The sequence below is a fragment of the Erpetoichthys calabaricus genome, chromosome 2 (genome assembly GCF_900747795.2).
Source record: "Erpetoichthys calabaricus chromosome 2, fErpCal1.3, whole genome shotgun sequence".
NCBI classification, from domain to species: Eukaryota; Metazoa; Chordata; class Cladistia; order Polypteriformes; family Polypteridae; genus Erpetoichthys; species Erpetoichthys calabaricus.
The window spans coordinates 108866128-108879158 of NC_041395.2; the positions used below are offsets into that span (position 1 = coordinate 108866128).

The 13031-nt window shown below is 36.2% G+C and overlaps 1 protein-coding gene across 1 annotated transcript in view; it reads right to left on the bottom strand.

Annotated features, from left to right (window-relative positions):
* ambra1a (autophagy/beclin-1 regulator 1a) overlaps window positions 1-12465 on the bottom strand; it is a 112464-nt gene extending 99999 nt beyond the window's left edge. Inside the window, exon 1 of the mRNA XM_028794330.2 lies at window positions 12224-12465. The gene's annotated coding sequence lies outside the window, so the exon portion shown is untranslated. The remainder of the gene's footprint in view (window positions 1-12223) is intronic.
* Between the last annotated feature and the right edge of the window lie 566 nt (window positions 12466-13031).

The window sequence follows — 13031 nt, forward strand, 5'->3', positions numbered from 1 at the left end:
TAAAACTTCACTTGAACACTAGAATACAAACAAGGCATCTGTGTTTTTAATGCAACACAACAAAAGCAAAAAAAAAAAAAAACTTTCACAATGCTGAGTTAATAAAAACATGCACAACATAATACGGTGCAAGAAATCCAATTACAAGGAAAATAATAAAGCAAACAGCCATAGAGCTGGCAAGACAATACTTTTGTTAGACAATAGTACAAAGAGAAAAGTAGAAGTTTTGGCAGGAAGTTATCTATCAGTGCTGCTCTTCAATCTTAAGAAAGCAGATTTCATGTCACTCACCTTTGACTTGTTTTGTGATAGGACTGAATCAGAGGGCTTTTCAGGGACTGGTGCCTTGTTTGCACACCATAAATGGGTGCCAAGAATGAAAAGAATGGCTTGAACAAGGAGAAAATTGTGTATTTTGTCATTAATGAAGCATCTACTATGGCTGAATTACACAATGGCATGGTAAGCACATTATCTGTGTTAAACCTGAGCTAATGGCATTTCATTGTATCATTCACATATCAGTGTTATGTGCCAAATTGTGTGAGAAAGACACCACAGATACCATGATGAGGATTGTAAACTTCACTTGCAAGAGTTCCAGTCTGCAACATCACATCTTCAGAGTTCTGCTGGAGGAAAAGTCACATCTAACCTAAATCAGTTTAATTTGTAATTGCAAAGCAAGAACCATACTGCTGCGGACATGTATGAAACTGTTCATTTTTTTCTGCTTACAGTTGGCCCAGGTTGTATAATATGTATAGGGAAAAGTGTGCACTTTCTGCATCTGCTACAACATTGTTGAAAAAATAAGTATGATGATGCATGCATTAAATGGTATGATTGACAGAGAATTTTAATTAGTGATTCAAGGAGCTTCAACCTCTCAAATGAACAAATGACCATGGAGGCCAAAAAACTAGTTACAACCCTGAATGAATCATCTCCCATGTCAAAATCAGTTTTGCTTAAAAAGTAAGAAATGGTTGTTAGTGTATCGGACTGCTGAATAAACACAGTCCCACAATTCACAGGTACAAGAGTGACTGCAAAGCTGTTTCTCAGAATATTTCCCTCCAGCTATATCTGCGAGTCATCCTTTTATTCAATTAACATTATCAAAAACCAGGACAAGAACAGATCCTCCAATGGATAACACCTGGATAAGTGCCTATCCACTGCTCCCACAAAACAGCTCCTCATATTTAGGTCTCTCTGTTCTACACACCAATGTCACCCCGGTTATTGAATTTTGAGAAAAGTCAAATTACTACAGTTACCCTAATTAATAGATTTTAATTAATAATGTAATAAGGCACCTAAAATAAACATTAAGTACAAATTATGAAACAAATTAAGGCTGATGTGCTGTCCCTTTGGCTTTCCATTTTTGCTTGTTTTCAGCTTTAAACAACAGTAATTGGGGACCCCTGCAGAAATACATTAGAGTCTTTTAAAAAGTCAGAAAATTATGTTTTATGTGATACTTTTGTCCACTTACCCTTGTTGCCTGATCAGAAAAGTCTAAAAACCTTTCTGTCATAAATGGGGCTGTGAGATCAAATGTCAAATGTCACCATTTGAATACAGTTCAAAAGATTTTTGCTTACGTATTTTTTTGAAAGCAAATCCTAACATTCAATTGTAAAAAAAACAAAAAAAAAATGGTTAATGATTTGTTTTAACACGGTGCCGTGTACTGTTTGTTATCTAAATATTTTCCTGATAAACCCTCAAATTCATTTTAAAGAATTCTTAAGTTACTGTGAAAAAAAAAAAACCCATTGTCCATACGCTCGGGACTACCAGTTTTTAATTTCTGACAACCAAACTAAGAACTCAGAAAGTCTGTCAGACTACAAGATGTTTCAGATCTTTAGTCCATGCAATATTTTCTTATACACAGCTTCCTAAGAACAAAAACATCCAACTCTTCATGTACAATTTTAACTTTGGAGTTAATTTTAAGGACAGCTGCTTATGGCAAGCAGTCTGACATAACCACCATAAGCCTTATTTATAATTGACACATCTGCATTGGTTGAAAGGGGAGCACAAGAAAAATGATGTCAAACACAGTGACATTTGTTGGGTTTTTGCAGTGCGCTGCACACAGAATTTTTCTCTAACTACACGGTGATGCGGGCATGGCACAGCTTAAGAAAATAAAGAGACAGAAGTTGTAAGCATGCACTAATAGGTATTAGGTGAACAATTAGGTAAACAAACAGGCTAGATGGACTGAATGGTCTCCTCTCGTTTATCAAATTTCTCATGTTCTTATGGTGAATTTCAATGACAGGCTGGCTACATGGGTGCCAAAATGGGCTGAGGATAATGCAACAGATCATCACAGCAGAAGGAAGACACACAAAAATATTTGAAGGGTATAAAGAGAAAAGCCAAGCAAAATGACACCTTTTATTGGCTAACTAGAAAGATTACAATATGCAAGCTTTCGAGGCAACTCAGGCCCCTTCTTCAGGCAAGATGTAATGGGTATAATACATTTTATTTCTTTGTGTACATCACCAACTCTCGAGACTATACTTGCCCTCCCTTCACTGCCTTTGGTTAATGGGTATGCACATATCAGTAATGAGCAATATAATGAAACTGTGCAGCAAGTCTATAAAGCAAGCAAGAGAAATAACAGCATTAGCTGTAAAGCAACTGGAGCAGTGACAGCAAGATATCTATCTATCTATAGATCGATCGATCAATCAATAGAATTGTACCATTCCACTATTGCTCCAATACCAGTTACAAGTAAAATGAATCATAACTAGAAGCAGCATTGTGACAAAAATAAATTGAAATTGATTGGCCACCTGTGGCAGACGTGTTGCAGATAAGAGTGCCACATACCAGTCACACTGGAAGCAACCTCATTGCCTATATGCAGAGCTGCTGTGATGGCAGGCTGTTGTTCAAAACCTTTCTAGCATTTCCAATGTGCTGTTCCATCAGGTGACCACATCAATCCCGTGTTTGTGTGTTGGCAAGTCCAAAAAACATTGTTTTCCATTTAAGCAAATGGCTAGCTGTAGTGTGAAAAAAATTTTTCCTCACCCATGCTGAGCAAGCAAGCAATTGTCAGGAATTTTATGAGCAGCCTCCAATATGAAATTCAGTGTGTGTGCAATGTAGCCAATATGAAGTAACTCCATAAGCTATACCGCATCGTTGTCAGTCACGATGGATGGTTATCATTTATGTTTTATTCATTCGTCTCCACTGTCAGCAATGACCAGCTCTAGATCTTTGTTTTAAAATGCTTCCTTTTTGTCTGAGGAGGAGCTGTGAGGACACATTTTCAAGACAGATTAATATGACTGCTACATGTGAGCAACTGAAGATACAGTATGTGCAACTAGTAGAATTATGCAATCACACAAGTTTCACTGCTGTATCTTAAATTTTGTCTAATTCAAGATTACTTTAAATGTCCAATAAGGGAATACATTTGACAAACATTTTAGTTAAATGGTGTCTACATGAAGATTCATAACAAATTAATAGGTTACTGAATAACATATGTATTATTAAGAAGCAATATTTGGTTATTTTATAATAATAATATTCACAAGATGATATAGATGTTTCATAAAGCAGATGCCATTACATTGTATTAAAACAAGGAGCTAATATTTGTGGACCCTCATGTGGGGATACATATGTTATTTAAATTATGGTGAATTTTGAACAAGTGCAGTGTTATGAAAAAGTTATTGTTTTTTTTTTTTTTTTTTTTAAAGCAGAGATACTGGTAACTGATATTAATTGATCATTACTAATCACATATTGCTTCTTAAATGTCATTCCATGCATATGCATATGTTATGAAGTCACTATGGTGACACCCTTCAAATAAAGTGTTACTGAAATATGTCACATTATACTAATGTTCACCATGCACGAGGGCCTGCTAAATGGTACAAATGTGAAATCTTATTGTGGCTGTATACAGAGATCACTGCCTGTGGTGAACTAATGGTGTATGACACTGTAATGGATATATTACACCTCAGAATAGCCCTGAAGGTCAAACAGAGAAACTAATTGGTGTGGTCTAAAGTAGGTATGAACATAAAATTTGAGAAAATAATATTAATTCAGTGTTTCAGTTTATTTTTGATCAAATATTTTTGAGTGTATTGTAAAAATGACATCCTTTGTAAATCATTTATTTGCTAAAATATTGTCTTCCAAGATGTGAATTATGTTTATATTGTGGTAGAAGAGCGCAATGCACTCGTGTACAACAAAACTTTACAAGTACTTGTTGCTGTAGGCAACCCACCACCCTGTTTATAAAGTCGGGCTACCAGGAACTATATCTAGACTACCAGTTGGCAAAGCCTGTACCCCAGCAGACTACCATATGCATTTACAATTTATTCATTCCTAGATTTTAAAATAATAACTGTTTTAACATGTTTAGGTAGTCATAAGTGATTTAATCTGGGTTTTGCATATTCATCACAGGCAGTACAAACTGTGCCCAACTCCAATTCTGTCTTTGATCAAGTCATGCAATCTGCATAGAGAATTCAGTTTTTTTGGAGGGTTCTGTTTTCAACTGTCACTTTTGTCTGAAAGCTCCACTTTTCATTTGCATCTCCTAAACAACACTGCATAAGCAATTCATGTTTGCAAATATACCACAAGTAAAAAAGAAAAAGTGTCAATAAAAATAAAATACATGTAAAGTACAAACATTCTTGTAGAACTTTTAACTTACATTTGAATATGTAGTATTTGAATATGTACTTATTTTTAATATGAAAATTCAAACCTTAATTTTGGGCTAACTTGACATCACTACTTATTAGCCCACGTTGGGTGTTATTTAAAATATTTTCATATAGTCTTCTAAATTTATTTATGACTACAGTTCCTTAATTTTGAATGGGTCTGAAATTGCTGGGATCAATTTTGTCTCTCTTCTTGCATTGTGAAGCTTATATGCAACTTTTCCAGCGTTATTACTTTGCCAATCTGGGGAGATTATTGGAAAATTCTTATAAAACATTCATAAATTACATATTTTAACACTACTGGTAAAATTTGATTGGGACTGTACTGTTATTAATTTTCACTGCATCAAAAACCTGAAACACATAAACTCTTCCATAAGACACAATACTAGGAATTAGGAGGGTGTTACATTGGTTGGTCGAGTATAACAGATTAAATTCTTCTTCAGTTTATAGATTTTGTGGAAGAAAAAAAATGCACCCATTTGCAAAAAAGTAGTGCAAAACTTGCAAACACGTTTGGATGTAAAACACAAAACATAAAAACCTGATTATGCAAAAGGAAGTGGAAAATGTGATTTTATGTTGGTGTATTAGTGTCTTAAAGATAATGTCTTTATGTATGGACATTCATGTGAACTGTGTGTAACAAGTAAGCCTGCACCTTTAAGAATATTATCCAGCATGAAAACGTGATTGGTGAATTGATACAAACAGGCACATGGGACAAGAAGCAGTTACTGTACGTCTTGAGCTATGTCTGCTTGGTAGTTGTCCGTCTGTATAACTGCATTGTTATCATTCTTTAATTTAATATTTTCTTTATCAGTATGCTGCTGCTGGAGTATGTGAATTTCCCCTTGGGATTAATAAAGTATCTATCTATCTATCTAGAGCAGTGTTTCTCAAACTTTTTTGTCTGTTGGCACAGTAAAAAAACTAAAAAAATTTCGCGGCACACCAGGAAGAACAACAATTGTTTTACAATAAAATGAAAAATTATTTTACCTGTTTTTAAGTATTACATTCAATGTGAAGGATGTGCCTGTTTTTGAGAGCAAATGCAATCTAATCGAGGCTCCAAAGTCGACAAACAAACTCGCATTTCAGCGTCTATTGTAAGAAGTCTCTCTCTTTTCTTAGACTTGATTTCAGTCAGTGCTGAAAATCCAAACTCACAAAACCATGAAGATGCAAATGGAAGAATTATTTTGATTGCTTTTAAACTGATTGCAGGATATAACTTGTTGATTGAAATCCAAAACACATCCAGGCTTTTCTCCGCAAAACTTGACTTAAGAACTGCATCTTTTTTTAAATCAATGAGCTGCTCTTCTTCTTCAGTTGTAAGATTTGTAGCTTCATTGTTTCCAAATGGATAGCTGACCCATCCATATTCATTACTTCCAACTGTTGGGAAGTAATGCTGCAATGTTGACTGCAGGTGTGTCAAAGTGTACAGAATTTCGGGGGTGATTTCTTTATTACAATGAATGTGCTTCAAATAAAGTTTATTTGAAGCACATTCATTGTAAGTAGGAAAGCAGTCGAAGACTCCTTTCGAGATCTTACTTTGCCACAACGACAATTTTTCACCAAATGACTTCAGTTTTGAGGATGCAGTGATGATGTTTTCCGATGGTCCTTGAAGACTTAAATTCAGTGAATTTAATTTGTCAAATAAATCAGAGAGAAATGTCACCTTAACCCACCAGATCTCGTCATGAATAGAAAATCCAAAGTCTTTTTTTTCAGCCACCAAGAATGAAATCAGCTCAGCCTTGAGTTGGACGACACGCTTTAACACTTTTCCCCTGGAGAGCCAACGAACGTTGGTGTGATACAGGAGGCATTTGTAGTCTGAATCCATTGCTTCACAGAGCTGAGAGAAAAGTCGGGATGCAAGCGGTCGAGATTTGATGAAGTTTACAACTGTAATCACTTGATCCAGAACAGACATCAAATCTTTCGGCAAAGATTTGAAGGCAAGAGCTTCTCTGTGGATCATGCAGTGAACAACTAATACATTTGGATTTTCTTGACGCACAAGAGTGACGAATCCCTTTCTATTTCCCTGCATGGAAGGACAGCCATCGGTGCAAACGCTGACACAGTTTTTCCACTGTAGTTTGAAGAGCAAAATGTTTTCGTTCACCACATTGAAAATATCTTCGCCTTTGGTCGTAGTTTGTAAGTCTTTGCAAAATAAGAATTCGTTGACACATTTTTCATCCTTTATGAACCGAATAAAAGCTAGCAGCTGGGCTTTGCCGCTAACGTCAGTGGATTCATCAACTTGAAGAGACCACAACAGAGACACTTCTTCGTCAGGCGCGTCAAAGTGTTCGCAGATTTGATCTTGTAAATCTGACGATAAGTCTTCAATTCTGCGCGAGATAGTATAATTTGACAAAGGAACTTTCTTAACTTTTTCGGCGGCATCGGGTCCAAGGATAGTTTCAACAACTATTGCTAAAGCTGGTGCAATGACTGATTCAGCCTCTGTATGCGCTTTCTTGCGTTTTGCTAATAACTGAGCAACCTTATAACTTGCAATCAATCCCTTTTCTGGCAGCTTTAGGTAGTTCGTAAGTTTCTTAGCTTGTTTATTTTGTTGAGCCCTGATGTTTTCGAAGTATTCCTTCGGTTGCGCTTTTACAGCTGGATGTTTTGTTTCCAAGTGTCTCTTCAATTTGCTTGGAACAAGCGCCTCATTCGACAGAGCTGAATTGCAGATCAGACAGAATGGCAATGGAGCATCTTCAGGTCCCGAAGATATGAAACCATATCCGATGTAATCTTCTTTGTACCTTCGTTTGGTTCCTTGCTTTTTTTTTTTTTAACGCTTTCGCAGTTTCACTCTTGCTAACGTATTTCTCCATGGATAACAATGAATAACGCTTATTGATAATTTGTTATTATTAGCATACACCTAAAAAATTTAAATGAAACACATCGCTTATTATTATCGTTACCAATTCAAAAACTGCTGTGCGTCTGCTAGGGCGGCCTACATTTTAGTCATTATAATAATATATGTATAGTGGAAAATTCCATAACCTGAATAGCTAACACCCCTTTCCGTCAAAATGTAGCGTTCCGATTTAGCAGGGCAGAGAAAAGGGGACAGTGCGGGCTACTATTACTGGTCGTTGCAAGTGGGGACGTCATCGCAACGTAGGATAAAAATTTAATAGTAGGCAGACCTGTGTAACGCTGCACGTGTAGCGTTCTGAAAACCTGTATAAATTTCAAATATTTGTAGAAACTCCCGCGGCACATCTGCAAATCTTCCACGGCACACGCACACAGTTTGAGAAACACTGATCTAGAGGCCCAAGTGACTGAGAAAGTATCTGTACTTTAATCAGATCAAGAGAAATAAATACCTGTTATCAAATCAATCAGTATACAGGTATTTACATATACTTCAATAACCAAGTTATTCCCAGAAACCCGGATTCAAAAATGCCACGTATATATTCTTATATTGGTTAGAGAAATTGGGATATTAGTCTCTGAGAATCCTAATTAACACACTTAAATCTCTGCAAGCACCCCAGTTATTTTCCCATATAAATCTTTAACCAAGTTGCAGTTAAGGATTTTGTAGTCTGAGAGTGTCCACGGCCAGTTATGTCAACATAAACACTGGAACATGGAGGGAAGCAGCAACAATAAAGAAAAGATAATAGCAAACCCATGCATTTTTGGAGTGATGCTGAAATTGAGATACTGGCTCCATGCTTGTTTTCAATTTCAAGGCTGCTTATGTTGACATTTAACTCTTTTTTTTTACATGCTTCACTGACAGAGTGTTTTGCCAAAGAAGAAGTCCATAAATGGACTTGCATATGTAAACATAGGTATTTAAGAAACTAGGTTTGTGCCTTAACCAGGTTACTCGCCTTATCCCAGTTTTATGTGTGCACGTAAATGGATACAATGAGTACTAGTGCATTAAGAGATGTTTAGATGGATAACAAGCACACCTGTATATACAATCAGTGGTATGCTTATTACTTGTTAAAAATTGTTTCAGTCTAAAAAGAACATTTTGATACATTACACTGTTACCTACTGTAAGAGTGTGAATTTTTAAATATAGCATGATATGGATTTTTCATTATATTGCTTAGTAGGAATCTAGTAATAACTCAAACTATGGCTGTCAGTAGCCATGTCTAAAACTTCCTCTTTTATTGGCCAACTAAAAAGATTACAATATGCAAGCTTTCAAGGCAACTCAGGCCCCTTCTTCAGGTAAGATGTTGCCTGAAGAAGGGGCCCCGAGTTGCCTCGAAAGCTTGCATATTGTAATCTTTTTAGTTAGCCAATAAAAGGTTTCATTTTGCTTGACTTTTCACTACATTCATAACAGCTAACATGGTACAACAGCCTAGTATTAAACTTTCCTCTTAACGTTCAAAGCAAAAAAATATACTGTACATTAACAGACTTTTATACTACGCAATCTGATTGGAACAGAATATTTCATCATTATAAAATATACATTTGTCATTTATATATAGGCCTTTATCGACTGTATATATATTGTTTTAGGTTATGCTTGATACATCACCATAAACATAGGTTATGCTTGATATATCACCATAAACATATTGTAACATTCACAAACTTCCTTAAACTAAATTCACACCCAAAGGGTGCTGGAGCCTATCCAAGTAAAACTGGGTACAGGACAGGAACCATCCATAGACATAGCACAACTCCACCAAAACCCCATTCATGCACACACACACACATTCTGACATTCAGACGAACTTAATTGGGGGAAGGAAATTAAGAACTGTTAGAGTAAAATCCACAGATGTCACAATAACAATGTGCAAACTCCACCCAGATAATGTGTGGGTGTAGGATTCAAACCCAGGATGCTTGATTCATGAAGCATCATCCCTAACCACTGCACCATCATGTCAGCCAGTGACAACAATTCAATTTATAATTACTTAATGCATAGGGAGGAGTCAGGCTCTGAAGCTAAAGGTATCTGCGCTAGTATATGGAAGGTTGCCAGCTCAAATCCCGTTACTGCCAGAAGGGATCCTACTCAATGGGGTTCTTGAGCAAGACCCTTAATCTGAAAATTGCACCAGGGACATTGTACAATGGCACACCCTGCACACTGACCACCAAAGGTAATGCTAAAAGACAATTTCTCTTCAGTGATTAATAAAAGTATATCAAATTAACATCAAAAATATTTTAATTCTGAGGCTGCAAATATCCAAAAGGACTGTAAAATTCACATTCAACCTATTTTCTGATATGGTAGTAGTGCACAGCCTGAAATACAATATATTTGCAAAAATACAAAGAAAAAAGGATGGCTAAATCATGTAATACAACTTTATTAATCATTATCTACATGTAATACACTTAAAAATGTGAAGTACAAATAAATAACCTAAGCCAATACACTGATTATTATGTTATCTTGCACTGAGACTTAAACTTCTATTCTGTAAAGCCGCAGCTTCTTATTTACAGATTTGAGTTTATCCATTCAAGAACACATTTAATCTAGTTTAGGGTCAAGGCGGTTGAAGCATTTTCTGACAGCACTGGACAAATAGCAGGAAACTGAATTAGACAGAATGCCAGTCCTTCACAGGTCCCACTCACGCACATATCCATGCTGAATTTGTGTTAACAATTAATGTAACTTATACATTTGGGCATATGGAGAGGTAACTGAAGCATCCAGAAGAAACACCACACTGACAACAACTGGGTGTGAAATTCAAACTCATTGCGGATGTGTGGAACAGCGATGTTAACTGTGCCATCATAACCCACTGTGGTTTTAGTTGTATAATAGGATTTTAGTTTGGACATAATGTGAGAAAACCTTTCATTTCCTCAGCATGCCAGTTAAATAAATTTTAACATGCGTGTGAGAAAATGCACTTACACAAGAGAACAGAAACGTTTTTGATCTACCAAAGGCAAAACAAATAAGCACATTATTATGTCATTCCCTTCACAGTAAAGCAAAATAATCTAATCCTAAAATTCACTTAACAGAAAGTAAGTATATGCATGCAGTTGCAATGTTAAACAGTCTGTCATTGGTTTAGAGTAAACAAGTAGAGTTAAGGATTTCATGTCATCATACTAACTAATGTCATACATCATGGAAACAGAGGACATCTATGTGTGCTACTTTGTAGAACACATAGTACATAGCTATCCTGAATCGTTATCAACTATAACAGCTACTAACACATCTCCAGGACTCAATACATCCAAATGTTTATGCAACACCTACCCAATATGTATTCTACATTCAGTTTACTACCATATTGTAACCTACTCTGCCAAGGAAAATACACACATAGCAACATTTAGATTATGAAAAGCATCATTGCTGAAAAGTTTCAACTTAGAACCTCATTCTGTCTGATGATGCTGCCCATTTTTACAAAATAAAAAATAAACAAGAGAAAACAACAAAAAAATCTAAGTGTCCATATTATTCATCCAGTGCTATATACAGACTTAACTATCTTTGAATCAACAGTCGCTTAATTACTTTAAAGTAAGAATGTAGTATTTTCCATAACTATTGGAATGTGTAACCCCTACATTGATTAAAACAGGATAAAATATCTTCCCAAATAACAATAATCGTTTTATTTAGAAACATGTTCTTAACTTTCACCTTTCTGTATTTGTCCTCTTTTGCAGATGAATGTCAGACAAATCTGGAATGTAGTGCACATGATATACTGCCTGCCAAAAATTTACTTAACCCAGAATAAGTAATAATGTGCCCCACCTAGCTGGGCTTTAGTTGACACGATCTATTTCTCAAGTATTACCCAGGATTTGATACAACTAAACAGCAGTTCAACCCCAACTCGGCACCTACTATAGCAAATATATGATGTACCAATTATTCAGAATCCATTATAAGCACTACGCGGTGCACAATCTTCTTAGTAATATATAATTTACAATCACTGTTCATTTTACACATTAAAGTTATCAGCATGCCCGATCAACGAGGCGCTGATAAATTATTTACGCAACGCGTAGTTTACCATCCACCCAATATGAACAAATCTTAATGTACTACGTATAGTTTGTCACATTTGTTACCTATGACACAATCAATGCGCCTTTGAAACCTAGTCAACAGTGCAGCTGTTCACAACATCTGCCCTAAGTGGTTTAAGGAAACATCAGTTATTAGTAAACAACTTGCCCTTTTTTTAATCGAACAGATTCGCATAAATCAAATACATTAAGCAGAACAAGGCAACGTTAAAGATGTGTGGTTTGCCGTCAGAGATATTTACAGAAACGTAACTGAAAACATTTTCATAAAACCAGCACACAAATAATAAAAAGGAAATTGAGAAAAGGATTTAAAAAAAGAAAAAAACAATACTGAGTAAAAGAACGCCAAGCCCGGCGGCTGGGCCTACCTTCCTCTGCGCGCCCCTGCTGCCGACTTTCTCCTGACGCCGTGGAACTCAAAGCATCGAGTTGAACGAATTCTAAACGACGGGGAGCAGGGCGGCCGCTTCCTACAGCGGGAGCGCCTTCACTCTTTCGTCGTTCTTTAACAGAACCGTTTTCCGAACACACCGTCAGATTCAAGCGTTCGCAAAGCCAACAGTGGAGACATTCAAACAAACAGGCCACCGTAGTTAAGCGCCGATAGCGATCAGGAAAGTAGTCCGCCCAGCTTGTCGATTGCCGAGTACGTCGAGCAACAACGAAGCGCAGGCTCCATGTGGCCGGCCAGAACGGAAGTTCAGACTGGCTCAGGAGTTTGGAGACATGTCTGAAAGCCAAACTTTTTCCTGCCATAACCCTAGTAAAATTACGCTTTGTTTCCCAATATTATGGTGTGCTTCCGATTTTTATAGATGGATCAAAATATCGAATTTCACACCACACAGGGATAACAGTATATATATATATATATATATATATATATATATATATATATATATATATATATATATATATATATTCCAGAATTTGAAGTTTCAATTAGAAAACGATTTTAACAGATAAATTATCAGTATATACTATTAAAATGGTGGCCATTCATATTCTATTACAGTGAGTACCGGGTGTTTAGTCTAACTGTGCTATGTAGTCTTAAGGTAGGTATATCGTATAATAGCCGTCAAGATGTAATGTTGGATGTTTTATTCGTTATTAAGGCTACAACATTTGGGAGCGTTTGCCTCATTGTGGGTTGTGGTAAATATGGGGGTGAAG